At 44.6% G+C, this 7,815-nt stretch overlaps 1 pseudogene; it reads right to left on the reverse strand.

The window, feature by feature from the left end:
• Window positions 1-3,114: 3,114 nt before the first annotated feature.
• LOC115009991 (uncharacterized) lies at window positions 3,115-3,995 on the reverse strand (annotated as a pseudogene).
• Window positions 3,996-7,815: the final 3,820 nt, after the last annotated feature.

Here is a 7,815-nt window from a genome sequence, read left to right on the forward strand (position 1 = left end):
TAATAGGCAGCAAATAATGTATAAAAGCCTCTTTTTCATAACAACTGATCTCATAGTAGCACCCCAACATCACACACACACACACACACACACACACACACACACACACACACACATACACACACACACCCACACACACACACACACACGCTGTATGTTTGTACACTTTTCATCAGCAGCCCTAACAGCTCTTTTATAGAGTTTTATAGAAATACTTTCTGGAGAATGAGCTAAGATTACGCTTCTGACAGTATTTTTGCTTGGAAACAACTTTTGCTCTCATTTCATTCCTTTCATATTAGACATTAAAGGTAATTTCTTGGTTTTGTCGATTATGGTACAAAGATATAAGTTGTTTAATGACTTTAGTGATTTGTTTTACAAACTGTACTACTGTAGGTCAACTGTATAAAAGTAATCACAGAAATAATGCAGGGTTGGACAAGATGAATACAAAGATCATATTAGTTGGCTTTTGGTCTTTCATTTAGATTAAAATCTATAAGGTCTCTCATTGTAGCATTGAAAATAATGTATCTATTTCAGCTGGCTCTAATTATTTTGTTCTTTTCTCTGCTTTAAATAAACAGTTGTTCCTCCTATAACATTATTTTGGCCGCCTAGCTCCTCTGCCCTTCTCCCACACAGGCTGATGCACGGCCAAGTCTGTGATCCAACAGTTTAGACTGTTACAGCTGTGGTTGAAATTGGGATGTTGAGAGCATGAAAAAGATAATGGAACTGTGGGAGGGAGTGCGGGTGACAGCTACTGTTACCAAGATACCCTGAGGCTGAACGTTGTTGTGGAATTGAGAGGATTTCATTCTGCAGTAATGGTCCTCGCTCTGTCCGCCTGTGATTCTCTGTTTCACACGACTCACTTGCTTGCTCCTTCTGTCTGACTCAATGTTGGGGTCGCTCATTAGCCCGATATTAAAGGACAAAGGTAGATCTAGGTATCATGCATGAAATGCAACTGTTGCCAGGGTTACTGTGAGCCCACCCTTGTTACTATCAATCAAAATGGCAACCTGTAGATGTCGCTAGCCCCCTACTGGGTGTGCAGAGGCATTCAGATGCATTATGCTGATTATAAACAACCATAATTGTGATTGCTTTGGTTGGCCCTTTGGTCCTTCAGGGTCCTGTGCTTTGCCCGTGCTATTTGGCTTTCTTATATTGAGATTGCATTTGTTTTTGTCCAACTAATTTACAATGCAGCACTACAACATTGTGTCTTTTTTTTCATTTGCTCTCTTTCTTCTCTTGCTAAGTGGCAGTCAATATATTGGCTGTGGTTTAACTTTCTCAGTTGCTCTTTTTTCTTTCCCCACTCTCTCTCTCTTGCAGCAGTACTACAGTCAGTCACGTTTGAAATATATTAGTAAAAGCTGGCCTCCTTTTGACAGCTTAGATTTTCATGAGCCTCCAATAAAGAGCAACTCATTGTGCCGGGAATAACTTCTCTGAGAACATTGTTCTTCCAGGGAAGGTAACAATGTAATTTATACCGTGGACACTTGACTTGATAACATGTATAATGATCGCTCTTAGCTGGCAATTGCCTTATGGCCAATCATTCACACAGCATGGATTGTCGGTCTATATGGTCATATTATTGCTGTGTCACAATAGAGGTCTAGTATACCTTCTGAAAGAAGTCCTAATAAAACATGTCGGAAGGTATTGTAGGTGCCACTTCTTTTCTCCTTATTGCGATTTTCACTTATGAAACCCTGTCAATTCATGTCCAGCGGGAATGTGAGCTGAGATAAATGAGTGGATTTTGAAGACATTTTCCTGTTTCTCCGGACGCAGCCAGTGAGCCAGAGTCATTTGTTCCTATGCACTATGTGGACTCAATCAAGACAGGGTAAGCAGGAAGAAATAATGATGGCAAAGAGACCAGTTAGTCTCTGTTTTCTCTCTCGGTTCGCTCATTCAGTAGGAAACATGCATTCTGAAAACTGACATTAAATCTACAAGGACCATATGTCCTTTTTTATGTGCTAAGGATCCACACTGTTCCTTTTGAAGTGGAAAATACCCTGACTGTTTTCATGTGTCCAGTAAAAGCTTGCTACCACACAAGGGCTTTGATTGTTGCAATTGTGACTAGCTGTGACAATTAACATCTGGACACAGCAGCTGAAAAACACCACATGGAGGCACACATTTATGCTTTCATGCCATATTCAAAGACTCCCTCAGTCCTCTTATCCTCAACATCAAGCTGGGCCATGTTCAACATGTTCGGGCCATCTTTTGCTTAAAGTATGCCTTATGTTATCTTTTCAATATTCTTAATATGAATTCTTACTTGTAATGTATCTCGTCCCATTTTGATAATTGTAATAACCTGTTCACTACCCTGTCGTGCTTACTTCAAAATACAAGATGTCGATTTTAACAAGTTCAGAATGCAGATTCTCAATTTCACAATAAATCAAATCAAATCAAATGTATTTATATAGCCCAATATCACAAATTATACATTTGTCTCAGTGTGCTTTACAGACTGCAAAGGTTACGGCACCCTCTGTCCTTAGACTCTTGCATCGCACAAGGAAAAACCTCCTAAAAAGAAACCCCATAATTAAATGGAAGAAACCTCAGGGAGAGCAACTGAGGAGGTATCCCTCTCCCAGGACGGACATACGTGCAATAGATGTTGTGTGTACAGGATAAACAACATAGTACAAATACAACATTTGACAGAAATTATGTTGTGTTGAAAAAGAGAAAGTATGGATAAACCCAGGAAAATGTCAAAAAGGCTTCCCGGTGTTCAGCACGACCAGGGCAGCAGGGCAGCAGGCGCAGCAGGCGCAGCAGGCGCAGCAGGCGCAGCAGGCGCAGCAGGCGCAGCAGGCGCAGCCACGATTCCTGATCCTGACGTAAACTTTATCAATGGTAACCTGCCACATGAGAGACACAGAAACTCTGGGGTATCACCCCGGATGATGAGTTAGTAACATACATATACATAAATACATACAGATAGAGAGGGAGGGGAGGAGAGAGGAAGAGAAGGAGAGCAAAGAGGTGTCCCCCGACAGTCTAAGCCTATAGCAGCATAACTAGGGGCTGATCCAAGGCAAACCTGAGCCAGCCCTAACTATAAGCTTTATCAAAAAGGAAAGTCTTTAACCTGCTCTTAAATGTGGAGAGGGTGTCTGCCTCCCGAACACAAACTGGAAGCTGGTTCCACTGGAGAGGAGCTTGATAGCTGAAGGCTCTGGCTCCCATTGTACTCTTAGAGACTCTAGGAACTTCAAGTAACCCTGCAGTCTGGGAGCGCAATGCTCTAGTTGGTTTATAAGGTACTATGAGATCTTTAAGATATGCTGGAGCCTGACCATTAATTGCTTTGTAAGTCAGGAGAAGGATTTTGAATTCTATTCTGTATTTTACCGGGAGCCAGTGCAGAGCAGCTAATACAGGAGTAATATGATGCCGTTTCCTTGTTCTTGTCAATACACGTGCCGCTGCATTTTGGATCAACTGAAGAGTCTTAAGCGACTTTTTGGGACAACCTGATAACAATGAGTTGCAGTAATCCAGCCTTGACGTAACAAATGCATGGACTAGTTTTTCTGCATCATTTTGAGACAGGATGTGTCTCATTTTTGCAATGTTACGTAGATGAAAGAGATTTGTTAAAAGTTAAAAGACAGATCCTAATCAAAGATGACGCCAAGATTCCTTACGGTGGAGCTGGAGGCCAAATTAATGCCATCCAGAGCTTCTATGTCATTAAAAAATGCATTTCGGAGGCTTTTAGGGCCAAGTATAATAACTTCAGTTTTGTCTGTGTTTAACATCAAAAAGTTGCTAGACATCCAAGTTTTTATGTCCTTAAGGCATGCTTGAAGTTTAACCAATTGATTGGTTTCGTCTGGTTTGGCGATTGATAGATATAATTGGGTATCATCCGCATAACAATGAAGGTTTATAGAGTGGTTCCTTATAATATTGCCCAAAGGAAGCATATATAAGGTGAATAGAATCAGTCCAAGTACAGAACCCTGCAGAACTCCAAGACTGACTTTGGCTGTCATGGAGGATTTATCGTTAACACATACAAATTGAGATCGCTCAGATAAATAGGACTTGAACCAGCTTAGTGCGGTTCCTTTTATGCCAACACATTTGTTCCAGTCTCTGTAGTAGAATGTCATGATCAACAGTATCGAAAGCAGTACTGAGGTCTAACAAGACAAGAACAGAGACAAGTCCTTTGTCTAATGCCAATAGAAGGTCATTGGTAACTTTCACCAGTGCCGTCTCTGTGCTATGATGAACTCTAAATCCAGATTGAAAAACCTCAAATAAACTATTATTATGTAAAAAGTCACACAACTGTTTTGCGACTGCTTTCTCAAGGATCTTAGCGAGAAAGAGAAGGTTAGATATCGGCCTATAGTTGGCTAAAACCTCTGGATAATGACTAGGCTTTTTAAGAAGTGGTTTTATTACAGCTACTTTAAAGGATTGTGGTACGTAACTAGATAATAGAGACAGGTTGATCATATTTAATAACGAGCTGTTAATTAAGGGTAACACTTCTTTAAACAGTTTAGTTGGAATCGGGTCTAAAAGACAGGTTGATGGCTTAGACGATGAGATTGTTGAAGTTAGTTGGTAATAAAAGCCCTTGACATATACATTGCCTCACTGCCTTCCAGAGAGCATTTCACTAACAGGGAACTTAACAAGATATCTTACAACTAACAACATGTCTGAATCAATGGACAGAAAATATGTTATCACCTTCTCTGTTGCACTGTTTGTTTGGAAATTTAGGCAGTATGTTTTGGGATTATTCATTATTGATTTATTTTGTCTCACTGAAACCTGGCTGAAACATGAAGAATATGTCCGTCTCAAATGTAGATATTAATATGACTAGGCGGAGTGGATTCATTAATATTCAAGTTCCTCGAGGCACAGGCCAAGGAGGTGGAGTTGCAGCCATATTTGACAAAAGCCTTATATTCCATCCTAAACCTAAACTAACTTTTCCACACCCCGCCTTCTTCTCACCTCACCAGCCAGCCACTCCCACCTCATCACCTCACCTTGGGCTCAGGCTGCTGCCAATTAATCAAGCCCTTATTTAAGCCTCTCCCAGTCACTCACTCAGTGCCAGATTGTACTCTGTATCATGCAAGTCTTTCCAGCGCTCTTCCCCAAACAGATCTCTCGTTGCCGACCCTGCCTTCCCCTGACCTGCCTGCTTTGCCTGTTTCCCGACCAAGCCTGTTTTGGACCTGTCTGCCTTGCCTGTTTCCCGACCCTCCGCCCGGCCCCGACTTACCCCTTGCCTGCTACCTATTGGTTGGTCCTTGTGGATTATTATCATCCCGCTGTGGATCAGTGTACTCGGCTATAACCTGCTCCTGACTACTAATAAAGGTCATTACCAATTATCCTTGGTTTCCTGTGTGCTGCACTTGGGTCCACCATCGACTTGTTGTGACATCCTCACTGAAAATGACACTTGACTTTGTCGCTCCTCTAAAAAAGAAGATAATAATAGAGAAAAAGAAGGCTCCATGGTTTAACCCCAAACCAGAAAAATACAACAAAAGTCGAGAACACTTGAAAAGAAATGGCATTCCGCTGAGCTGGAAGAATCTCGTTTAGTCTGGCTCGATAATCTTAAAACATATAAGAAGGCTCTTCGTAATGCCAGAGCAGCTTATTACTCATCATTAATAGAAGATTTCCTTCAATGAAATGGCTCCAAAACAGAGGCTATTTTAGTTGCCACACCACACCAGGTCCAGTCTTCCCCCATAACCCACATCACTTTTTCTGACCGAGACATACCCCTATCAACATCAGTTACCAACCTGGGTGTAAGATTTGACCCTCATCTGACCTTTGACATCCACATCAAACATCGGTGCAAGACCTCCTTCTACCACCTCATGAACATTGCAAAACTCCGTCCCACACTCCCTGTCAGATGCTGAACAACTCGTCCACGCCTTTGTCTCCTCAAGGTTAGACTATTGCAACGCTCTCCTCATCGGGATTCCAAGCGTGAGCCTTCAGAAGCTCCAATACATCCAGAACAGCGCTGCTAGGATCCTGATGAGGGTGCAAAATATAATCACATCACACCCATTCTCCACTCCCTCCACTGGCTTCCTGTCTCATTCAGGATCGAATACAAAATCTCCCTACTCACCCATCAGTGCATACATGGAAATGCTCCTCCCTACATCAAGGAACTCCTCTCACCACAAACCTCCAAACAAAATCTCCACTCCACCAAAAACTTTGCTGCACCCCCCCAGGATGAAGCTCCACACCATGGGCGATCGGGCCTTCTGCTCAGCCGCTCCTTACCTGTGGAATTCCCTCCCAGAACACCTGAGGGCTCTACAGGCCACCGACTCCTTTAAGAAGGGCCTAAAAACCTTTCTTTTCAAAAAAGCCCTTCCTTAAACATTATGTGTATAGGTGGATCGCTACCAGTTGGATCTGGTGGGGCTTATCTCCACGCACAGTCTTGGCTCTGGAACCGTACTCCTGGATAGGGGTTGGACTCTATTCTTCTCCGGAGTTGCCCAAGGTGTGAGGCGTCGGGCCGGGGTGGGGATACTCACTAGCCCCTGGCTGAGCGCCGCTACGTTGGAGTTCATCCCGGTGGGCGAGAGGGTCGCCTCCCTACGCCTTCGGGTTATGGGGGGGAAAACTCTGACTGTTGTTTGTGCCTATGCCCCAAACCGCAGTTCTGAGTATTCGGCCTTCTTGGAGACCCTGAATGGAGCCCTGCAGGGGGCTCCAGTGGGGGACTCCGTAGTCTTGCTGGGAGACTTCAACGCACACGTGGGAAACGATGGAGACACCTGGAGAGGCGTGATTGGGAGGAAGGGCCTCCCTGATCTAAACCCGAACGGTCGTTTGTTGTTGGACTTCTGTGCTAGCCATGGAATGGCTATAACAAACACCATGTTCGAACATAAGGATGCTCATAAGTGCACGTGGTACCAGAGCACCCTAGGCCAAAGGTCAATGATCGATTTCGTAATCGTATCATCTGACCTGAGGCCGCATGTTTTGGACACTCGGGTGAAGAGAGGGGCGGAGCTGTCGACTGATCACCATCTGGTGGTGAGTTGGATCAAGGGGTGGGGGAAGACTCTGGACAGACCTGGTAAACCCAAACGGGTAGTGCGGGTGAACTGGGAACGTCTGGAGGAAGCCCCTGTCCTGGGGATCTTTAACTCACACCTCCGGCGGAGCTTTTCAGCCATCCCTGTGGAGGTTGGGGGCATTGAACCTGAGTGGGCGATGTTCAAAACCTCTATTGCTGAAGCTGCGGTGATGAGCTGTGGTCTCAAGGTCTTAGGTGCTTCAAGGGGCGGTAACCCTCGAACACCGTGGTGGACCCCGGTGGTCAGGGAAGCCGTCCGACTGAAGAAGGAGTCCTTCCGGGTTATGTTATCCGGGAGGACTCCGGAAACAGTTGCAGGGTATCGAAGGACTAGAAGGGCGGCAGCTTCTGCCGTGTCAGAGGCAAAGCAGCGGGTGTGGGAGAAGTTCGGAGAAGCTATGGAGAAGGACTTTCGGTCGGCACCAAGGTGCTTCTGGAAAACCATCCGGCACCTCAGGAGGGGGAAGCGAGGAACCATCCAAGCTGTGTACAGCAAGGGTGGGACCCTGCTGACTTCAACTGAGAAGGTTATCGGCCGGTGGAAGGAGCACTTTGAGGAACTCCTGAATCCGACTAACACGCCCTCTATGGTTGAGGCAGAGCTGGAAGCTGATGGGGGATCATCGTCAATTTCCCTGATGGAA

The sequence above is a fragment of the Cottoperca gobio genome, chromosome 1 (genome assembly GCF_900634415.1).
Source record: "Cottoperca gobio chromosome 1, fCotGob3.1, whole genome shotgun sequence".
NCBI lineage: Eukaryota > Metazoa > Chordata > Actinopteri > Perciformes > Bovichtidae > Cottoperca > Cottoperca gobio.